This window comes from Dryobates pubescens, chromosome 3 (assembly GCF_014839835.1).
Source record: "Dryobates pubescens isolate bDryPub1 chromosome 3, bDryPub1.pri, whole genome shotgun sequence".
In the NCBI taxonomy this organism is placed as follows: Eukaryota; Metazoa; Chordata; class Aves; order Piciformes; family Picidae; genus Dryobates; species Dryobates pubescens.
The window spans coordinates 6,113,605-6,138,142 of record NC_071614.1 but is presented as its reverse complement, the minus strand read 5'-3'; the positions used below and the strand labels follow the sequence as shown (position 1 = coordinate 6,138,142).

The 24,538-nt window shown below is 42.3% G+C and overlaps 1 protein-coding gene across 6 annotated transcripts in view; it reads left to right on the top strand.

The window, feature by feature from the left end:
• Window positions 1-10,777: 10,777 nt before the first annotated feature.
• SNTG1 (syntrophin gamma 1) overlaps window positions 10,778-24,538 on the top strand; it is a 265,420-nt gene continuing 251,659 nt past the window's right edge. For 4 of the 6 annotated variants that reach the window (XM_054179617.1, XM_054179616.1, XM_054179619.1 and 1 more), the window contains exon 1: window positions 10,778-11,253. The gene's annotated coding sequence lies outside the window, so the exon portion shown is untranslated. The remainder of the gene's footprint in view (window positions 11,254-24,538) is intronic. The other 2 variants (XM_054179618.1, XM_054179614.1) reach the window with 1 other exon arrangement.

Here is a 24,538-nt window from a genome sequence, read left to right as displayed (position 1 = left end):
TTGGAATTGGAAATTAGATAAATTGCTGATTTTCATTCAGGAATGGGTTTATTACCCACTCTGTTCGCTGTGTAAAAATTAACATATGGATAGAGGGAAAAACTTTTTAATGGGAAAAAAAAAATTCCATTTAAAATTAGTCATCTGGTGAAACTCAAAATGCATTCTGTGAGGATGACTTATATATTTCAAGTTTCTGCCTGGCTGTTTTTTTTTTTTTCCAAGCCCAAGCTTTAACTTGGTTGTAAATGACCAAAATCAAAAGACCTACAGAAATGATACAAAAGCCAATACATATGACATGGTTTTAAATAAGCCTGACAATTCTCAGAGCCTAAAAGCAATCTGAGTGCTTGTGGCTTAGCATTAAGCATATTTTACTTCATCTACATTATTAGTATATTTCCTTCTAGAACCTCTACTTGGAACAGGTTCTTACTTGAAAAATTCCCACTGACATCAGTGGGCATTAGGAGAGTTTCCAAGACTATTTGCTCTGCAGGACTCCAAAGAGTATCAGAGCTAGAAGCAGAAATGCATCATCATCTTATTTTTGTCTCCCTCCCTGACATGCTCATCTCCATGGGTAAGTGGGTCATCAGGCCAGGGAAACCTGCATCTGTGATCAGGGTGTCAGGGGACTGGGATCCCTGGCACCCAGGCTGCTCACCTGCTGTGCCACCTAGACATAGCCTAAGTGCACTTGCTACAGCACTCAGACAGCAGCGGTACTGCAGAGACATTTTTCTTTCTTTAAAGAAATAAAACCACCAAAATTTTATAAATGCAACATCCATTTTACAAGGTTAAACTAGAAAGCAGTAAAAGCAAAAGTCAAGGGATTTGCTTCATCTCATTTTGTGTCAGTGTAACTTCAGGATAATTCAGACACTGGATATTTTTTCCAGGGACCAGAAAGTTTTGGTACATGTTAATATGCAGAGTTAATCTGTGATTCAGAGAATTCTGTTTGCATCTATGTGCATGGCCATCATGTGCAGAGCTGCACCCATCTGTATGGCTGCATGTGTGTGTGTACATCATTGATGGCTTTGTGCACGTTCATGTGTGCACACAGCTCCCCATGACCCAGGCTGGATGTAGCTCTGAGCAACCTGATCTAGTGTCAGGTGTCCCTACCCATGGCAGGGGGCTTGGAACTCGATGGTCCTTGAGGTCCCTTCCAACCCTAACAGTTCTGTGATTCTATGATCCTCACCATCTGCCACAGAAATATTACCCTTATTATTCCCCATTCTGTGAAGAGTACTCTTGTGCTGTTGCTCTTTCCTTTCTGGAGCCTCAGACAGAGCTGAGTAGAACATGTAAATAAATGTTCAGGCTTTCACACTCTGAATGAGCAACAGTGGGCAGGAGAGATTCACTGACTATGATATCAGAAGGAATCAGAATGAAGCATCTGAGCCATTAGCATTTGAGCAGCATGCAGCTTAGTGAAGCCAGTTAACATGGGAATAGCTGAGGGCTGAAAGATCTTAGGGTGTCTCAAGACTTTAAAGCCCTATTATCTAAAAGCTAGTGATATTAAGGAGGCTTGGGGGAACACAGTTTCATGAAAGATCTTGGATTATTGCCCAGACTAGAATATCAAGTTCAGGAGGGTCGATGGGAATAAATCTGAGTTGGTCAGACAGATGTAAGAGGTTTTCTAAGATCTGTTTCAGCTCCAAATGTCAGTCTTTGGAGTCTCTCCACAGGATCTTCATGTCTGGGTTGTAGTTTTAATAGAGTACTTAATCACAAAAGACTGTGGAGCATCTCCTAAGCGATTCCTCTCTGTGATCCAGGAGCATTAAACCATTTTGTGACCAGAGGAAGCCACAAGCAAAAACCGTAATTTAGACAAGAGAACCATAAAAGCTGGACAGCGCCTTCTGCCTGATGTATCAGGAAGAATAGAGGGAATACATGATGTCTTGAACCTGTCTCTCTTTACCAGAAAGAAGTTTTATAAGGAAAGTTGCCATATTTAAGCTTTGACTTTTTTCTTTCTTTCTTTCTTTTTTTTTTTTTTCCTTCAGTATTTCAGTTTGTCAGAATGTATCTCTCTCTGTCCATGAAATGGCTTCAGGTTAATAGCCTTTTCTCCCAGCAGAAAAGGAGCCAGCATGCTAATACAAAACCTCTAGGAAGTAGCCAGTGCAGGTGCTGAAAGTAAATGATTTATCTATTGGCAGCTGTACATCAGCTTCTGCACAGGAGCTGCTGCAAGTGACTGTTCCAGCCTTCAGTTTGATACAAGGGCAGAGAGAAGCTGCGATATACATCAGCACCTATCAACACTAGCTGGGGTTCAGATGCCAATCAGTCAAAACAGCTTGCATGAGTGCTACATAGACTGATACACAGACTATCTGTTATAAGAGAATTAGTCTGGGGTTTTTTGGCAGAATGCCTCCATTGCAGAAAAGCCAATTTATCAAAAGTGTTTTGGTGGGGAGCCACAGTGGCACCAAGTCAGCTTGACAGAACTGTGCTTTGAAGTAAGCATCAAAAATAAATTGATACTATCAGAAGACAAAATAGATAATTTTTCTGATTTGGAATTACTTATGATTTCTTCTTTTATTCAGTGTAGTCCAATCAGCATATTTCTTTTCACTTGTGTGAAAGGAGCCTTTTTCACAGAATCACCACCAAGGTTGGAAGAGACCTCAAAGATCACCAAGTCCAACCTGTCACCACAGACCTCATGATTAAACCATGGCACCAAGTGCCACGTCCAATCCCTTCTTGAACACCTCCAGGGACGGTGACTCCACCACCTCCCTGGGCAGCCCATTCCAATGGCTAACTACTCTCTCAGTGAAGAACTTTCTCCTTCTGTGGGAAATGTGGAGATATTTTATCAACAACACAACATTTCCTACCATGTCTGGTCTGGTCTAACTGATACATTTCACAATGATTTAATTTCTGAAATGCATGTGTTCCATATGTTTAAACTTCTGCTACCTTTTAATCAAGCTTTATGCATATTCCAGGGTTTGATGTCTGTTTCTTGTAAGAGCTATTAATCAAAAATGGAAAGCAGATGTTAACCTCAAATGTTAAGTCAATGTTTTAATTTAAAAATGAAGACAAGTACAGAGCTGACATTTCTTTAAAGCATTCACAATGGTGTTGGAACAAAATCTAACTCACTGGTTAGTCCACATGGAGAAAAAAAAAGCAGGAGTTTACATTGCTTTCATAGCCAACCAACCCTACTTGTGATGAGTTTTGCTAAGGGTTTCATAGGTTTGTGATAGTTCGGTGACCCACTTACACTTAGCCTCTCAGAAATATCTGCAGAGAAGAATAATATTGCTTTGAGGTGCCAGTCTGCTTTCTCTTTCTTTCTGTTTTTTAAAGCTGAGACCTATGCTGAAGGCTAATTAACCTATAAAAACTACAGTGTCCAACTACTGCATACTGACAAATGGTTTGTTTTCATCATGAACAAGATGCAATTAATATTTGAGTACATATTAAATTATGGCTATTTTCATCCCATCTGCAGATAATAGCAGATCAGTCTTGAGAGGTATTACTGAGGGAGAAATAGAACATACTTAAGAGTCAGTTTACTCTTCTGAAAGCAATAAATAATTTAATTTGGTTTATTTAAATAGTACTTAGGTGTTTTTTTTTTCTCAGCCAACCTTTCATTATGATAATGCATAGTCTGTTACATTAATTAAATGTGTCCAGAAGAGAATAGATGAATTATTTTTACACAAATGCTCATAACAAAAGAAAGCAAAGTCTCTTTATGAGCTAATGAATAGCTAGTGGGCACAAAACCAGGAAAACCTGCAAAAGTCAGACAACTGAAATTGAGAGGGAAGTGGATCACTTGAAGTCAACTTCTGAGTCACCAATGGCAGAAAATAGGATACAGGCTGTTTCTAGGGGAAATGGGCTACTAAATGCAATATTGAGATTTGAAGGCTACTACCCTGCAACACTTTCCTGTTTCTGCCTCATGGACATATTTATTCAGGAACTGCTACAATGATTGGCTAAATCATTTTATATATAAGACATTTTTTTTTTTTCCTCCCCTCCTCTGCTTGTAAGTGTGGCTAAAGTTTTCAATAGGTTCCTGGGGCAGTGGAGTTCCCTCCAGGAAGTGGGATGATAATGCAGACAGCAAGACCGAAGCACTGGTATGGGACCAAGATGACGCAGATGACATTATTTTTAGCAGGTCTCATCTATGACTTGAAGAAAGCCACCAGGTATAGCCCATCCTTCACTTTACTTCTGTTAAAAGAATTATTTCAGACATATGTAATATTTATAGAGAGGTAATACTTGGAAGACAGATTATTACTGTCTTGCAAGACAAGTAGAGGAGGATAGTGCAAATTAATTCCTAGGTTTCATTGCTGCTGACTGCATCTCAGAAGGAACACTTCAAAGGTACCATGTCAAAACGTTTTTTTCTTGTATAAAAATAAGAAACATTTTGCAAGAATGTTTCTTATCCTAATTACAAACCACTCATTTTATGATTCCTGGATGAGGTGCCGTGGGTGGGTTTTTTTATGTCTGTAAGCAAAACAGTGCTGGAATTGCACAAGGGCTTCCTTTGCCCTGGAATCAACAGCTCTTGGGAAATGCTGTATCAGAGCTGGGGCTTCAGCTTGGTACCTTCATGGTTTTGAAATGAGTGATAATCTGGTACATGCATAAGCAGCACAGAAAACCTCTGCAGCAGGGATGTTCTGGAGTAGATTTAGTTTAGGAAAGTGGTACGCTCTGTAGAGGTGAAGCAACTTTTGTATTTGCATGAACTGTGAGGGCCCTGAGGGCACTTCCAGTCCTTACTGTTCCCACCCAGCCTCTCCCAGACCCCAACCCTGCTGATGGGACCAGCCATCAGTCCCTGTACTACTGTGCTGTGGCTTTGCCTCCCTGTAGTTCTCTCGTAACTATGCCCATACCTAGCTGTGGACCTTGATGAACTGGACCTTGATCTACGAGTTGTCTTCACAGTTTGACCTTGGATCTGACTTTGTCATTATGCCAGGCCAGTCCTCAGGGAGCCACCAAGCCTTGCAGCACCGTGACATCACCCAGGAAGGTGTACACCCTACAGAGCCCTCAGCAGCAATCTGCTCCTAAGAGCTGCCCTGGAGCACCACATTGAGGCAGAGGAGCCCCCAAGTGTGCTGCTTCCAAGGTATGGTTATATAAAGCTGTCCTAGTTATGTCATTTGCATCAGACTAAAGCAGAAATGGAGCAGATGACACTAGGTTTTGTGGGACAACACTGGAAGGCTAACTTGGTGGGTAATATGTTTGTTGTGACCACAAGTAGTTTGTTTAATACAAAAATGCACATACTTCTGAGCTGGAGTCAGTTACTTCAAGAAACATCAGCAAAGGGTGCAGCTTCCATAACCCAGATGGTTTTAGCTAGGGGTAGGTGTAGGTCAAACCTCATGCAGCGTGGCAGAAGACTACTCAGATTTTACAGAGTAGTCAAACTAGGCCAGGTTCTTTCTTCTTCACGTGCACTGAGCATCAGCACACCGTGTTCAGCATGCGTACACCCGTCATGTTCCTCACACCGAGACATCTACATCTTCTCTACAGATAGCATCAGGTGGAAAGGCTTGCCTTATTCATCCAACCCCCTCTATTTCTTTGGCACCCTCAGAAGAAGGCTTTTTCATCTCCTCTCTCTGGCTGGGAGCTATGAGTGTGAACAAATTATTGAGCCATCTGAAAGCATTTGCTGATTAAACAGCCATTACTCTTCATCTTCCCACAGGCAGACACTTGGGTGAGGTTGAAGATGCTGGGCAGACCATGTCCTAATACCCATCTGTCAGGGATTATCTGTAACAGATGTCATTTTATACCTAGGCCTTAATACCTCTTTGCAGAGTGCTTTCAACTCTGGGGCAAAACTGTGACTTCTATTCCATCCATAAACATTGTCTGAAGTATACACTAAAGACCTTTGATGCCAGGCACACAGCAATCATTTCATAAACTCTAGCCACATCTATTTCAAAATGCTTTAGTCAATTAAATTATTTGCAGATCAGAACTCATATTTGAATTCCACTGCGTCATCTTTTAACTACCCTTTGAAAAAAAACAAAACACCTGTGATGGTAGCAGAAAGAAATTCTTTCAAATCCTTAGCCATCTTTTTATCTTTTCAGTTTTCCTATGGAGACTTCTAAACGACAGAGTGTAAGTCAGCTATTTTCAAATGCTGCTTGTCTTTTATCAGTTATTTGGCTCCCAAAGGGAAAAACCAGTTTGAACTATGCAATGTGTAAAATTGATTTTTAAATGCTCAGAGGGCAATTTTATCTTCTGCTGGTGAAGAACTAGGGCAATTGTGCTAATACAAAGATTGAGAATAATACAGGGGGAAAAAAATTATTATTTTCTTAGATCCTACTGCCTGTAGCCTATGATTTGTTACTTGCCCTTTCTAATTTGTGGTAATTGATTTAAATAAATTAATTCTTAAGCCAGATAATTTCCCCGAAACTAGCTAAAATCCTTTGTTATGTTTACTCAAATTCTCTCACAGGTTAAAAATAGCCATTAATGAGATGCAAACCAAGTTTAGGCCAGCATAAATAATAACAGTACTGAACATGATGTACAGGCTGCGTGTAAAATCTGGGATTAAGTAATGAATTTAAGACTATGAACTTCACAGTTTGGCTTCTTTGAGATTCTCTGCTGTTTGGTTTCAATCTATGTGGGTTTAAATTCTCCAAGCTTTGAGGTGATTTGAAAGGCTCAGAATTTCACAGCAAAATCCACATAGATTTACAGAATTATGCTAATATGTTGTTTAAATGTGAAAAGAGGGATTCTGATGTATAAGCATATTCAGTCCCAGTCTGAACTAACCACCATGCCTCTCTTTGGGTGTACATGAGTGTGAGTCTCAAGACCTTTGAGAAACAAATCACAGCAACAAGGAATGTTATGGAATATAGCTGCATCTTTTTTGGCCACCCACAGACCATAGAACACTATTTCAGTCTCCATCATTTCCCCAGTCAGATTTTCAGATTACAAAGCAGAGTGATAAATGACACATTGTTTTATGTAAGTGTGCCAGCAACTGGCAAATCAAGTTGCTTTTTGGGTGTTGGCTTTTTTTTTGATACTTAGCTTAGACTAATTGTGAAGGAAAAGAGGGAATATGTTCATAGACTTCTCTGGACTTGGTTGTGTGGATTACTACCAGTCTGTGAATGGAAATTAAAACCAGTACAAAGTTATCAGAAATTGGGAATGTGCTTTCGTTTGTAAGTCGGCACAGGGAGTACCAAGGTCCTTATACATGACTTTGTGACACCTGTCCTTGAGAGACTTACACTTGCTATTCTGATTGCTACCTTTTCCAAAAATGCTGATGTCTTAAAGTTGATAAGGAATGAGGTTCCATCAAGGAAAGAATAGGTAGTAGTGGAGAGCCATAATGTGCTTCTAGAGGCACTTGGATGTGCTGCAAGAGTGGAAAGCCCACTGTTGCACTGATGCTGGATAAAAAGGCTTTCCCCTCTGCTTCCCAAAGCATCTCTAACTCTTTCTTATATAGTCATCTTAACTGTCCACTGCTACTTGTAATTTCTTTCCCCATGCACTTTTTCAAAGCTTCAGTCTCTGCTTTTCATTTCCCAGCACCTTCCCAGTGAACCTTAAGTTGTGACAGGCATACACACCGGTGTTTGGCTGCCAAATGTCAGAATCGCTGTCCACAATCTAAGTGAACTACAACTAGAAAAACAGAGATTGGGTGCTGTAATAATTTTGCTAAGTGAAGACAAATGACCTCTTGCAGATAGATAGTCAATACAGCTTTAAAAAGGATGTCACTCGCTTTCTTGTTGGGTGACATTCTTCCTTTCGTCCCCATCGGTTTTTTTAAGCGCTGCCATTTCATCTTTGTGCTTAGCCTCCGTTTCTTCCATTTTTAACACTCTTCCTCTGTCACTTTATCCTTCTTGGTGACTTGCATGGTGCCAGCCTGGTGAAGCTGCAGAACCTACAACAGAAATCAACCAAGCACCAGCTTATTACATGAAATTTCTTAATTAGCGTGGCCCACACTACACAAAAGCAATTCTGGCTCACACCCTCTGCCTCTCAGTGTTGATTCATATTCTGACTACGTCCTGAGCTTACCTGAAATATGATTTCTGTATACGTAAGAATCCTACGTTGTGGTTGTGCTGCCTGAAGCAATAATGCAACACAAAACTAACCTCGTTGTGTCTAAAACTGGCAATCACACTTATTTCATACAACCACATGGCACCAGTTGGATAATGATTAAAAAAATACTGCACACTTTTTAGTAGAGTTAACCTTTAGTATAGTCTTACCACTAATGAATTTTCTAACACACATATTCTAATAAATGTAGGAATAGTTTCAAAGATCCTGCAATTAGTTAATTATAACTTCCTCTTGTGGAAATTGAACTTACAAAAAAAAGAGATGGCATTCCTACACGTAGGGGGAACATAATATATACCAATTAATCTGTACTCAGTTTAAGAGTAGTATGTGAAGGTGGCTTCAGTACTGGAAGCAGATTGTCCCTTTCTGAACTTGAGAGTGGGATTTGCTCTAGTCAGGGTAGTTAAAAGGCCCTAGAAGTTTGTTTATTTCCACTTCGTTTAAAAACTGGTGTTGAGATTGTCATTCTGAGTGTTGTTCTCGGCAGGGGATGAGAAAGAAGTTCTGTTTTACAGTTCTGTTTTACTTCTATTTGACTTTGAATAGTTTTTAGTTCATTACATTTCACTTATTTCATATCTCAGACATATTTGAATCATCCTGGTCCTAATATACGTATAGTTGTAGTAATTTTTCACTCTTGGCAGAAGAATGTCAGTTCAAACCATTCAATCTTCCAGGGGAACCACAACAGGACAGGCATCTTGACTAGTGCTACTACGAGATAATGGTTCAGCACGAGACTTCATAGTTAGATATTAGTTGGACTTGATCTTGATGGTCTTTTCCAGCCAAAATGATTCTATGATTCTATCAAGCACTGTTAACACCAATCAAGAAACAGGGAAAAATAAGGATCTGCATCTTTAGAGCAGAACTCAAGTACAAATCTGTGCAATTAGGCATGACATTTACCACTCGGTATTCTTATGCATTTATCAGCTCATCACTTTTCAGAGCACCTCGACTATCTTTGCATGAAGTCATCTTTGAAAATCCTTATCCCTCGTAATGGCTCATTGCACCGTAATGAAGTAAATATTTATAAAACGAATTCATAAGGCACAGAAAGACCTTTGTTTGCACCAGCTTGGTGGAAGAAAACCCCTGAAGCCGTAAGACACACGTGAAAATCACTTTGCATTACAAGAAGCCTAAATGAATTGAGAGGAAAAGGGCTGGCAAAGAAGCTACAGAAAAGTAAAGCTCAATCTCCTCTTACCCTTTTAATTTGGAGCCTCCGCTCTGACATCCTTAGCTTTACCACATTAACACATTACCAGGAGCTCCAGCGGACGCGGCTGCGGCCACGGCTGCTCCTCCCACCCCAGTCTAGCTGGAGCCCCACGACGAGCAGCTCTGCCCCAAAACGAGATGGGGGCTCTGCCGCAACAGCTTGGGGATCCGCAGCTCCGCTGAGCGGCGGCCGAACCCGGCTCCGGGTGCCCGCCCCTGGGGAGCGGGGTGCTGCGGGGCGGCTCCGTGGGCGGCTCTCCCCAAGCTCCCCCCAAGCTCCCCCGTGCTCTGCGTTAATTCTCCGCGAAGTCTGCGGGGGAGAAGGAGGCGGGTCGGTGCCTGGTGGCCCCCGACCCGAGGAGGGGAGCCGAGAGGAGGCTCCGGGTCCCCCCACAGCGGCCATCTCACACGAACCTGTGCAGACAGGCTTCTTGTATGTCTTTTATGTATACATATATATGTACATACACACACACACGTGTGGATGTGTGTGTATCTCGCCACTCGGTCACGATATACACCCCCTTCGGAGCTGCCCGACGGGGAATGATCAGCAGCAAAGTGCCGAGTGCGAGAGGCACGGATGTGCGGAGGAGGAAAGGGACCATGCAAGGGCTTTAGAGGGGAGTATCCTCGCAGACTTGCCAAGTTTAATGCCCAATCTTTGCACGAGGCATCCCGGGAGAGCGGGGCTCACTGTACTCCGGTGAGGGACCAAGCGCCTGGGTTAGGGGCTGGGAGACACGAGAACGGTCGTTGCCATCCTGGCGAGAAGTGATAAAACCGGCACAAATTCCTGCCCAACATGGGGGTCGATGTATGTTCTCTCTGTCGAACTGTCGGTCTAGACCCACTCACGCAGCCGGGAGAAACGGCAGCCGCGGAAACTCGCAGCGGAGGCTCACTGAGGCAGGCGAGCGGGCTGGACAACTTTCCCGTCTGGGCATGGGGGTGCGCCGGCAGCCGCAGCTGCACAGCACCGGGGAAGGCTCCGCGGGCTGCAAGCTAACCGGCTGCCCGGTCGGCCAGCATCAGCGACGCCGGTGCTTGGAGTGCTGTCCCAGCACACCGACGGTCTCCGGCTGCCGCGGCGGGACAGGCTTCGACAAACCCAGCTGTGTTCCCCCGGGAGGCGGCCCCCAGAGCGGCGCTCCGCCTAAGCGCTTGCTCGCCCCACTCCGCCACGGGGGCCGGCCCGGGGGAGGGCTGCGCGTCACTGGTTCTGGTGGCGCTGGCAGCGGGGCGGCGTTACGGAGCGCCCCGGGAATCAGCGGACGGGGTGTGGGGGGGTGTCCCGGGCGGGGCCGGCATCGCCGCGGCTGGCTGCGGCCGCGGTGGCGGCGCCGCGCCGCCTCACCTCCCCTCGCCTTGCCTGGCCGCTCTCCGCCGCGGAGGGGCGGCGCTGCCTCTCCGCACTCCCCCTCCCGGCGCCCCCGCTCCGACTCCGAGAAGGGCGCGGGGAGCCCCCCACGCTCCCCCTCGGCGCGGCGGCGGAGTTTGAGCCGGCGGCGGCTCGGGTGCGATGCCGTGTTAGCCGGCGGCCCGCCCCCCGAGGTAGCGCCGGCGGAAAGGGGTGCGAGTTGCCGGGGCTGTGTCTTGGCACCATGGGCACCGGGCTGGGGGTCGCGGCGGGTGGGCTCCCTGCGCGTTCCGGCTGAGCCCAGGGATGTGCCGGCGCCCTGTGGAAATATTCTGGGAATAGCGCGGAGCGGTCCGAGGAGGACGAGCGGCACAGCGATTCACCAGCTGAGAGGAGGTCGCCCGGTGGTGCTGTACAGGCAAGTGAGTGCTGCTTTTCTCCTGCCTTTTCGCTGCGTTACCTTCGTCTCCAATGACTTTTTTTTTTTAAAGCTGTTACTCGTCCGCTCCCGGTTTTCAGCGGCGGGTTTCAGGCGTTTGGGTGCGGGGGGTTTGTGGCCGGGCTTGCCGGGGAGCCCTGCTCTAACTCTGCCGGAGTCCGCCGCGGGCATCCCACCGGTGCGGCGCTCCGCTGTGGCAGCCCGGCAGAAGGCTCCGTGTCCCGGTGCTTCCACTGCTGCAGCTGTACGAGATGATGCCTTCTTACAGCGTTAATGTAAAATGCTTTTGCCTTTGTGCTGAGCTGTAACTACATAGTGGGAGTCTCTTAATTGCTTTCCATCAGTGCTTCTCGTTAGAGGCAGGGTGCATGTTAAGCATTCCAGACCCACGTAAGATGGTGAACCCAGAGTTTTGTTTTTTTAACTTTATTGTGCCTTACCTGGTGATTTTCTTTTGAGATGTTCCTATTGTGAGGATATGGTTTGCCCAGCCTTGTTTGTTTGCTTACTTTTTAGCCTGTAGATATTTATTGCTATACTTGACGTTGTTAGGAGACAAAAAGTTGGCTGTAATTTATTTCAATATACGGAGCACAGGTTGCAGGCAGGGGACTAATTCTGCTTTTGGAGGAGCTCCACTTCAAAGGAGGAGGCCCATGGGGCTCTAATCTCTTGCTAAAAACTCAGAGCAGAGCTGTCACACTGCAAAGACTGAATTCTCCTGTTCACCTTTCAGCACTGATAACGAATAAGCTAAGCAGCCTGCCTTCCCCTATCTATGAAACACCTGTCTCTGAAATGCAGGGGATAGAGATGTGAATTCTGGGCAGGTTTGGGAGAAGATAGAACTTCAGACAGTGTTTAATTAAGTTTGCTCTTATTGATTTCCTTGGTGTCTTCTATGTGCCTGAAAGCTACAATCTTTTACAGTGACCTTGATGTACGTTCTGTTCTAACATGAGAGCGCCACAGAATAAAACCATTTACACAGATTTATTGCTAAGCTCTGACGTTTTACTAAGAGCTCAGTCCCAGTTAATGTGGTAGTTTCAGCAGGGGCACTGGGCATGGTAAATGTGTAGGAAATAACTTGGGGAGATAACTTGATGAAAGTGTAAGTTGCCATGTTGGAAGCATATGCTCCTGCTGAAATGCCACTGCGTGAAATACTTGTTGAGTTTGGAATATTTCATTTTCTAATCAGTGAGATCTCTGATCTGAGGGTGTGTGTGTGAGGCAATCTCACAGCTTCCCAGGTTAATGTGCTTTGATTTGTCAGCAGCAAGAGATCTCTTTATGCTCTGAAATACACATTTGTACATAGACACAGTATTGACATAATAAGATTAAAAGATGTTTGGATGTTAGTATGGTGAGCCTGTAACTAAGTCAGGTTTGTAGCAGAAAGATAAAGTAAGCCTTTCCTGTGATGGTGGATGGAGATCACTGTGGGTGAACTGGCTGAGGGGACTGACGTTTGCTTCAGTGCAGTTTTTGGGGAACGTTCATGTGCTTCGTATTTCTGATTCCCTGAAGATACTATGAAACACAGTTAAGTGATGCTAGACAGTGGGATGCAGACCTATCCGTTACTTAAAACACTCAGCTGCTTCTGTGCTATGTAAAAAAGTACAGTGTTTAGCAAAGTCTGCCTATGGTTTTACTCTAGTAGTTCCTTCCTCTGTTGCAGAGTGGCAGGCTTTCACTAGGCATGTGCAGTGGAGATCATAAAACACTGAAGCATGCACTGATCTGGAATTCATTTGGGTTATATATTACATTTGAGGTTTCCACAATTAGTGTAAGTAGCTGCTTATACCTGGTGGTATAAATAAATAGGATCTAAAAATTGTATCAGCTTTGTCACTTCCAATGTATGTTACAGAGCCCTTTTCTTCCTTTCCTTTTTAGTCCTTCAGACTAATCTAATGCTATACTCACTCTTTGCCTGGGGAAGAAGAAAACATAATTTAATGATGTATCATTTGGCTTTTGCAGTACCTTGTCCCATAGCTATGAGATAATCTAATGAAGATCCCCATCACTGAATTAAAGAACATGGTGCTCTAGACTTTCACTTACAGATAGGTTTTCACTCTGTTATGTGGCTGAAGAACAGACTTTTCATAGGCTCTGATAGAAAAAAAAGCAAACTAAACCAAAACACCTGAAACACATTTCTTTTTCTGTTTGAAGGCACAACCTGAGGTCTTTAAGGATATAATTAAAAACACCAACTTCTAAGGTATTAATCAAGCTCCTTTATCTTCACACATTTTCTTTTATTTTCACATTGTTTTCTTGTCTTTTGCTTGGTACTCGCCTTATACTTCAAAAAGTCTTTTAAAATGTGTGTAGTTCTTAGTTTTAGAAATTCAGGAGTGGCCAGCATAAGGCAAATCTAGTGTCCTCTTTTAATGTTCTATGTCCCAGTTTGCTGATATGTTTTGAATTGGAGATTTCCAAAGTACACTTTTTTCCCCCAGCTTTATAGCATGCCCTTTTGTTTTACTACTAGGCAAATTTCATTAATGGAGAAGAGGTTGACTGGATTCAGAAATTTCAGGGCAAGCTCAAAGATTACATTTCTGTTTTGATTTATTTTTTTTTCATGTTTGCTCAGGCATGCTGTTTGGCCTTGCAAGGTATAACTTTTATGAACTGACAGAAAGACCTGTAATGAAAATTAAACATACCAACAGTTAAGCATGGCTTTTCTAAGTCAGCCTAACTCATTTGAGTGTCATTTGTATTTATTCATCTTAAATATTTAAAACAAGCAAACAAACAGCAGCTATAATCTTATCTCAGTTCTTCCCTCTGAGGTGATCATAAAGTACCATTTCTTCAAGCTTGTGATTTAACACTGGTCCTTGTGCCTGAGCTGCTAGGAAAACTGTGATACTGTCAGTCTGTCTTACTGGTAGTTGTGGCCAGGTCGGCTTGCATGCAATGTTAAAAAGGGAAAGGCTTGTAGTGAATGTAAGAAATGTCAGATAGGTTTAATGTGTAGTCTTTCTTGGCCAATCTCATGCCTGCCTTTTCTGTTCAGGTTTCTAGGGAGAGGACTGAATGTGGGTGGGTTGAATCCAAATGTTAGTCTGCTGCATCAGTGTGTACCTCTGGCAGTATGCTATGACCTTGGCTCAGCATAGTTACCTTTTGTATTTGCCCTGAGTTTTACTTACGGTAACTGTAAGAGTCAGAAAGCCTTACTGTCATCGTGGCCAAGCTAAATAGTCTGCATTCCTCTTGCAGATCAGAGGAAGGACAGAGAGCATACAGTAAAAAAGCCCAAAAGATGGAAGCTCTAATCAACACCAGGAAATGCAGTGGAGACACAGCCAGTGAGGTTGATGTGTATATCCAGTTATCCAAGGGAGAAAATACCTTGAGAGACAGAGTAAATAGGTGATGTGTCTATTCATTATGGAGGTGAAGAACTACATGATACAGAAACAAAGATTTTTCCCACTGCCCACTTTGGACGTGGCTGTCACTGTCATTTGGAATGTGGAGCTTTATCTTCAGTACTTAGCTCAAGTTGGCCAAAGAAAGTGGAACACTTAGTGGTGTGATGAGTCTGGAGATGCAGGAGCCAAGGGCAGGGTTGTTTCCTGGGAACTTGCTCTCTTCAGTTTATTAAAGTAATGAGTAGGGAGAAACTCATCCAGAAAAGTGTTTGGGATGAGATTAATTTCGTGACATGTTCTCCAGCTTACTTTGGGAAGTGTTGGACAAAACCCTGAAAATTCTTCATCGTGATACTGATGAGAGAGTAACAGTAGAATTGAGTTATGGATGTGTCATTGTTCTAAGAGATGGGATTGGGGTTTTGCACATGAGGCAAAAAGCATGGTTAAATGATGCTGCTGGAGAAGGTTTGCTGTGCCACTCGGGTATTCAGAATGACTTCAGCGATAAGGCATGGACAGTTTGATGAAGGCTGTCTTCCACAGTCAAAAGTAGAAGGTCTTCCATGCCAGGAGCTGAATGAAGCTGTGCAGTCTTAGCCTGAGGGTGGAAGTGGATGTTCCTGGAGTGGAACAAGCCCTGGAGCAGAGTGAGAGTCCACACTGGTGCTCACTGAAATTCCCCTGTGAGATGTGGCTGAGGCAAAGGCACTGCTGTTTTACTGTGTTAATACTGGCACTGACACGGAGTCTGGGAAGGAACTCAGGGCTTCAGAGATGCCGTGAGAGGGATCGATTGCTGGCTGAACTGATTATTCTGCAGATAGTTATCATCTAGCATCTCAAGAGTGTTGGATTTAATTTTTTAATTTCCCCCCCCTTTGAAGCATTTGTTACTTGCTGCTAGATTTGGATGTTCCTTCCCTGCTCGGGTGAGATTTTGGGTTCAAAGGTGTGCTTTTAAAGCTGATGACATCAAGCACTTCTGAAGCATTCATTGCTTGGAGCTTCTGGGATAATTTTATCAGGAGACGAGCAGTTTATTAATTGGATTACTCTAAAGTTTGGATTTATTATATGTCTTCTTCAGGCTCAATGTATTTTATCAAACAGTGGGCAGAGTACTGGCTTTATTGCTAAAGATGTTAGAAGTAGCTCTTTAACTAGATTTTATGTTGCTTTTGGTCAAATTATTTCAATTGACTTATACTTACCTATGAGCAAAGGCTGTTCAAGTAAAGCAAAACTCCTGCCTTTCCCAACTTCACCTAGTTTACTGAATTTATATAAAAGAATGTGGTTATCTGTAAAGAGGTAAGAATGGAGATGCTGTTGATGACACAAATTTTTCTTCCTCCTTCTGTCAAAAGCTAAAGGGGAACTTGAAATAGTCCTATACAGATGACAGAATCTGATGAGCGACAGTAATCTTACTCTCTGATTCTTTCTTGGTGTAAAGATTATTTGGCTATTTGATTTCAACAGGTATAGCACTAAGTTCTTGGAAATATATTCCCAGCTTGGTATTCCTATGTAGCATAGTTTAATATTTGTCATAATACACAGCATTGATCCAACCTTGGTGATTCTTAAGTACAGAATTGTTTCTGAAATTCTTTTAGTGAAATGCTTTGCTATTTCAAAACGTATCTTCATTCAAAAATAGGTGAGAGAGCTTTTTCTAGTCTCTCCACATGGCAAAATGTTGTGATTGACTATTTTAACAGTTGTGAATAATGAACTGTACGTTTCAGCCTCTGCAACACAAATGGACATTGATTTTCTCTGGCTTGCTTTTGACCCGTAAAGAAGTAAAGCAATTAGAATTATGTTTGTAGGAGAACTCTCTTCTCTCTCTCTCCCCTGTAATTTTCTAGATATTATAAGGAGCCTTTGAGAACTGATCCACATTAATGTGATCAGTTTTTCATGTGAAAACGAAGGGCAAAATCTTAGTCGCCGCAGATGTCGTGCAGTTCTGGGTTTGATCACACACAGCTGTCTGCCTGCATCCTTTACCCCTTGGTGTCGCAGCTGTATGTCCTGAATGCAACAGAATTCACACATGGTTCTTTGCAGAACTGTTTTAATCAGTTATTGAATAACAAACATTTCTGTGGCAGTGTAAGAGTTTGGTGCATTCAGAGCAGTTGTCATGTAACAAAACACACACTGATGCAAGCACAGAGCTCTTCACTGAAGACAGATTGTGAGTGAAAATCAGCAGCAGACCTGTGTCTCTGTGGCTTTACATTTGGAATGCTTTCCTTCCCATCCTGTGGGTTATGTGGTTTTGATTTTTATGAAACAGCTTTATGAGCACAGAATGCAATATACAACAGAAAGTAGTATTTTCAGAACCGGCATTAGGCTTTAATAAGAGAGAGGAATGGATGTAAAAGCAAAGTGGGGTTAGGGCTCCGAGGAGCTGGAGCAGTTAGCACGTTATGAATGGGGAATGATTGGCCACTGCCAGGGGTGCAGTTAGTGGCAGGGCTCCCTGTCCGCAAACTAAGCAACTCTGTTAATGTAAGTGCAAAAATAGCTGCTCTGTTGCTTTCTCAGCTGAAGGGAAAACTTCTCAGTCAAATGCAGTGACATCCGTGAAGGAATTTTACTGGAGGAAGCCTGCAATAACTGTGCCAGACGCTTCCAAGCAAAGGGTGTAGAGAACTCATGATAACATCTGATGACTATTACCTGTCATTTTTATCTCTCTCTGAGCTTAGGAAGGGCTTCAGATAAATGTGTTTCAGATAAATGAATGCACAAGTAGAGAATTTTTTCTCTATGTTCTTAAAGATAGTTAATTTTTAAACATCTGTAGTAATGGTTCATCATATGCTGCTTTATACAACTTCCTGTCTCTTACTACCTCTTTTTTATCCTCTTCATAATGGTACTACAATGTTTTTTTTTTAAAATGAAAATCTCAATGTCCATCCCAGTCATTCTTTCTTTTACCCATGTAGTACAGTTTGCATCCTGTTGAGTCCAAAGGAGGGCCACGAAGATGATCCAAGCTCTGGAGTATCTCTGCTACGAGGATAGGCTGAGGGAGCTGGGGTGGTTCAGCTTGGAGGAGACACCAGGGGTCCTTATAGCTGCCTTCCAGTACCTGAAGGGATCCTACAGGAGGGCTGGAGAGGGAATTTTTCATAGGAGTGTCTAGACATAGGACAAGAGGGAATGGTTTTAATCTGAGGGAGAGTAGCATTAGACTGGATTTTAGGAAGGGAGGAAGTTCTTCAGTACGAGGATGGTGAGACTCTGGAGTAGGTTGCCCTGGGGGGTTGTGGATGCCTCCACCCTGGAGGTGTACAGGGTCGGGTTGGATGAGTTTTTGAGCAGCTGAGTCTAGCTGAAAGGCATCCCTGCTCATAGGTTCTCCCTTTTTGCTCTGCCCTGCATGTGTGTACCTGTATCTGTGGCTTAGGATAAATGCTGTAATAAATTTGGCCTCATGCACACATGTGTTCTTATAACAGACTTTACAGTGCTCAGAAGTCTGTGGAGGCTGAAGTGGAGTTACTGATCTCATTTCTCAATTCCAATTTCCTTAGGAAAATTGTCTGAGCACCTTCCCTTCCAGCAAGTGAGCTGAAAAAAATAGCTGGAACTACCTCTACAGGCAACTGTAAAAGTGTAAAATTAAAACAGTGAGCTTGCTAAATGCTAATTCTGCCTCAGAGAATGTAAATGAGGAGGCTGCTTTCATGGATCAAGCGTCAATATTGCTCCAGTTACAATGCGATACACAAGATAAACTTACATTCTTCATTTTATGGCAAGCAGAATTGCCTTTTCTGGGTGGTGAGAAGTATTTTAGATCTTCCTGCATATAGACTCTCTCTGCAGGCATTTAAAGTGCTGGAAAAACCCAGCACAAAAGCTCACAAAAACCCATGCAGTACTTTGAAGTTTTGCAATTACAGCTAAGTGTCACTTTCTGCAGGTTTATGGCATGTAAATAGCTGGAGATGGAACTGCAGGGAAAGCTAGTCCCTTATTTTTCAAAATACCCAAGCATAGTAGTAACCTGTGTTTAGGAGTGTATATAGTGTCCTGCTGTGTGTTCAAACCCTGTGCTTTTGCCTGGAACACCCATCTGTTTGTTCTTCAAAGCTTTTTGTTAGCTTAAAAAGAGAGTATAATTACATAAATACCATCTCTTATTTGAAAGAATTTCTTATTTATTTATTTTTAACACCATCCATCTGAAATGCACTCTGGTATTTTGAAATTATGTCAACCCACCTGCAAACATGCCTTTAAGTACCACAGAGTAATGCTAGATGTCAGAACTGTGGTCTCTTACACAAGCCAATTGTTTTCACAGTGATGGGGCACCTTGGGGATGCAGAGAAAGGGCAGTGTTTGAGCTTTGAGTTTTTCAGCTGTGCAAAAAATCCAGCATAAGGAGTGCACATGTGAGATGCCTTGGACTGGGGATAACTACATATCAGTAACACCTGTCTATGCAGCCTTTGATTTAGGATGAGGGTCCCTCAGGACATCTGCCAATCAGATTTCCAGGGTGATATTTGAAATTCTGAAATAAAGGGAAGTGAAAATCAATACAAATGTAATTTGTAACAAAATAATTACTGTAGGCAGTGCAATATGCAACCATATGCTGGTTTGGGAAACTGGTACAACCAGGTTCTTCTTCCTAAGCATTCAGAGAGGCCTAGACATGGTATACTGATTATTGCTACTTCATAGATCATAGAATGGTTTCGGTTGGAAGCAACCTTAAAGGTTATCTAGTTCCAAGCCCCCTGCCATGGGCAGGGATACCTTCTGCCAGCCCAGGTTGCTCAAGGTGTTGCTGCTCATAATCAGAAAGCTCCTCAGTCCTGTCCTGCTGGAAAGGAGACGCACTGTGTTGCTCTTTGTGTAGAGAACTGGTTCTTAGGGTAATCCTCATGGCACTTGTACTGCTGATTACCCTGGAAGCCTGGATGTGCTTGCTTGGAGCAAGAGTGCAGGTGTTTTGTAAGAGCATGACAGGCATGATGTGTGACTGAATTAGTTCTTTCTTCCTTGACCACAGAGAGGATGTTCTTCTACCTTGAGCTCAGTTTTCATCAGTCTGGGAAGCTTTTGATTTACTGAAATATGCCAGGCACCTTCCCAAGTGTGAAATGATTTATATGGCGGTCCTTTCCATGTGAATAACTGCCTGGTGTCTGGGGCCTCGCTGGAGTGCTCCTGTTAAATGAAGATAGAAGATTAATATTGAGGATTTCTGGGGTGGCACCCTTTTTATTTACAAAAAATCAGACCTAATATTGCTGTGACAGATCAGTGAACGTGCTGCAGATAGTTGCTTGTGGCAAAAAAAAACATCTTTGGGGGAAGTGTTGTGCCTCATAGAGCTTGGGCTCTTTCTTCTTGCAACCACATGATGTCTCTTCCTGTCTCCCATCTTGCATGTTGTCACCTATCAGGTCTTTAGCAACAGCATTTGCAGTCGGTCAGCACCAGGAAGGCCATGCATTGAGTTCTTTTGGGCTATGTTCTTGGGCAGTAGCCTACAGGAGACCAGGTAATTAGCCATGCATTGAGTTCTTTTGGGCCATGTTCTTGGGCAGTAGCCTACAGGAGAGCAGATAATTAGTCATGGTTATTTATGAGATTCATAGTGCTGAGACTTCTTGATGGAAACTGGTAGGATCTTCAGCATAATAATGATGCAGTGATATAAAAGTGTGGAATTCCAAGAAGAAATGGTAAATGGGGAGCATTTCTTTGTTGTTCATGCATACAGCAGCAAGTGTAGATGGCTTCTCTTTAAGGCACAAGATGCCATCATGAGAGAAGTAACAGTGACCTGAGTTACAAAGGCTGTTGTTAATTCATCTGTAACACTTGAGGTATATCGTTCATTTCTGGTTACACATACATATAAATACACAGAGAATATATTTCCCTTAAGTTACCATAAGGTTTAATTTTTGGTTTTCAGCCAACTTTTCCCTGAGGGAACGAACAGCTCATTTTAATATTTCTGAGGATGTTCCTTAGTTAGAGCTTCATATTTATGATTTCCCCTTCACAGTGTTTCTGTTCTGTCCTTTACAGATTCATCATATGGCAGTATATATTTCCAACATATATGTGTTTGTAATAGATAAATGTCTATCTGTGTGTTAAATATGATACACTAAGGGCATGTCAGCCCTCATAGCCCTGAAATTTGGAAATGTATAATAATAACCCATTTTTGATGGTGACAAGGGCTGTGTTACAAGGTTGGATGTCATTGTGCATGTCAATCTTTTACACCTACGTGAAATACACAACAGCCTGTGCATGTACAGGGATTGAGCCTCTTTCAGGTAATCTTTCTTACACCCTCCTCAAATCTATTCAGAATCACAGGTGAGGATCGTCCTCCTGGCCTGTTAAATCTTCTCTTTATATGCCTCTGCTGGTTCCTCCTTCCTTGCCTCAAGCTGAAGCTCTCTTTGTTTTCAGGGGTTTTACTTAGTAAAGCCAAGCATTGGGTGCTGTATTTAGCAGCTCACTGAGATTTTTATTCTTATCACTGGTTCAGCACTGGATTTCTTCTTCTGGTCTTTTGAACTTCCATGGTATGTATTTTTCTATTCCATATGAATGTAAAAATGCTCTACTTGAAAATCTACTTTTATAATATTGAGTGGCAGACTTCTACTAGGATACTTGCAGATGCTTTCCATCTGGAAATGATTTCAAGCTTAAACAAGAGGGGTTTTTTGGTGCTTCATTTTAAACAGTTCCTATGAGTAGTTTTATATAATTCAGTGGGATCTTAAAGATTAATTTTTGATCAACTGAAATGTTCACCTTTTGTTCATTTTTGTCTTACAAATCCAATAGCCTACTTAACATGTCTACTGTTGTGTATTAAAACATCCTGGCACAGAGTAGGAAAACAATATTTCTTGTTTCAATAACTATGCTTGACTAATTTAAAACTATTTAATATACATTTATTCAGTGAAATCACAGATGCTTGATGTGAATGTCTTTGGACATCTGCCTTTAGGCAGTACATACCAGATGAGGGCAGATTACCTGGAAATTTCCTTTTAGCTTCATAGAACATCCCTCTTTTGTTTGTGGGTGAGTCTTCAGCATTTAATGGTGGTTAGTGTGAGATTCCTTGTATTTAAACCAATTTCCATTTGCTCAGTAACGGAAAATTCAGTGTGCTGGTGTCAGGAGTTGAGTTTAAAACGCCAGAAGAGAATTTAAGAACAAGCAGCTTCAATAAGTGAAATTGGACATACCAGTTTGAATGTACAGTGAACTAAAAAAACAGGAGTAAGTGAAGAGAAATTTTACTGTTGAATCAAGACTGTGATGATGTAAAGTGTGTGGGGGGACCCAAAAATAAGATGTGGATCCTGGTGTGTGTTGCAGTGGCTCCTGCCCGAGTCCCCATCACGCTCAGGAAATGTTGGGATGGGCAATGAGCAGTCAAGTGGGCAGTGTTGAATGGCCACATTGCTGACCTGGGCTCCTCCCTTTGAAACAGATCTTGCTCTTTTTCTTACGCTGCATATTATTTTCCTCACAGTTGATAAACAAAAAAATGACATAGCAAATGAGCATAGTGCTGGAGGAAGGACTATGAGTGGTTGAGGTGCCTTAATTGGATGGGTTTTGTGGGCTGATAAGAAGCTGTGTGAACAACCCATAGTTAGATTGGTCTGTTTGGATTTTATTTTTATTTTTTTTCCAACTTTTCTGGTTGGTGGAATTTTACTGCAAGCTTTCCTGTGTAATAATTTTTGTTACTGAAGTTTAAGGCTATTTCAAAACTGTAATCTTCCCTTTAAACCTACTTAACTGCAGCTTGGCAGTATCAAGTGTACTGAGTAGAGCAGGGTCTCAACAGTGAACTGGAATTTCTGTATGGGATTTACTCTGGCATTACCACATAGACTTGAGCAAGTTGCATGAATTTCTTTTGACTCCTTTATCCCATTTAGCTTGAATTCATCCTCCGTGGACACACTGATTAGTACATTGAGACTTCGTTAATGAGTGGTTACATAAAGGTTTATTTCCAGTAGTTAGAGATTGTGGAGGCAAAGAGTGTGTTAGATATTGATTTACATGCAATTTTGGGTTCTCAGAGTATTTTGTGTGATCTAGTAGCAAATCTCTGTATACTTGGAATCAGTGCTTTCTCTGAAGTGTTATTACCTTTTAGGAGAACATTATGCAAACCTGTTACAGAAGCATTTAAAATGGATTTGTCTAGATCTACTCTTGACATAAATTAAATTTGATATGAAGTCACATTTGCTTCTTTTCCAGTCTCTGGAGGGTTTGGGATATACATACAAGCACTTGGAGGAGTCTGTCTGTGTGCATTTTGTCTGTGAACAGAGCCACAACTGCTAAATAAATGCATTCTTTTTCTGCTACAGCCCTGGAAGAATCAGACTCCTATTTAGAGAGCTAGAAATTCTCAAAGTAGATTTAAATTTGTTTGCAGCTAAAATAACAGCTGAACATATGGGACAGGAACCTGTGCTTCTGGGTACAATGCAGCAGTTCTGACTTAAAAAAAAAGTTCCTTTTCCTATGTTAAGATTTAGTTTCTAAATTACTGTAATTCTAATCTGGATATGGGTTTGATGTAATGCTACGTTATTCTTGTTACAGGAAAGAACTAAGATAAAACTCAAATTATAAGAGGAATTTGAATGAAAGTGGAGAAATAGCACTTGTTTTGACTGGCTTCATCTTAGGCTAAGCATTAACAGTTACTCTGACAGTGTTTCTAGCTGGCTTCAGCCTTGCTGTAGCCAGATTTATAATGGCACAGATCTCTGTCTTTAGCATGGGCCAACACATTGACTTCCAGATCAAAATACTTACCAAATATTCATGTTCTGGCAAGACCTCTAACATATTATGCATATGCATATAGAATGGATGACAACAGTGTAAGTAGCATGGTAGTAACAGTGCAATTGAGTTGTCCCCTTTAAAAGGAGAGAGAACTGTCCCATGGAGATCCCCTCTCTCCCACAGCACCTTGTTGTCAGTGGCTCATTCTGCAGGGTGGATCAGCAAGCAGGTGTATTAGTTGCTGGTGTGAGACATTAAACCACTTACAACTTCTGCTTTGCTGTCGTTGCACACGATATGTCCTCATTAGCAAAGATTTCTAGTGCCATTGCCTTCATCTTCCACAGCTGTCTTGTTATCATAAGGTAACAACTGTAGCTGATATTCAGATTTCCTCACCATTAGGGCCCTGCTTTGCTTAATAGGAAGTTATTGTTTCAATACAGTGTTCTGGCATAGCACTGGGATTATGCAGTGTTTTCACTTTAAATTGGATAATCTAGTCTGGCCTTGCATGTATTACGTTTATGTAAATAGCTCTGTGGTCCCACCACTGTAGGACCTGGGTTCCTCCACAGCAGTTAATAATTCTGCAAGCAGTGCTTGCATTTGTCTTTACTTATTTTGAAGCAATAGGTTATCTGTCAAGAATAAAAGCTCACATCCCTGGCGGATGTGTTATCTGCCAGTGGGATTAATTGTTTTATCCAGCTGTGTGTTTGCACACAACCCTAAGGAACTTTTATTGCCAGTAACTCTCCCTCTATGACCCATTTTGCTGCAATTGAGTATGGGGAAGAGACTGCAAACTCATAAAGGCTTTTGGAGATGTTCAGACATGCAGTTATTTATCACCCATTCACCCTTGGGTGGGGATATACATGCAGCATAATAACACAAACTTCATTATCTTTTAGGCAATCACATGAAAAAATGATGCCAACTGTGCCAGCATGTCCTTTGGTTTTCTGTCACTTGTTGCTCTCTGGATGTTTTGCA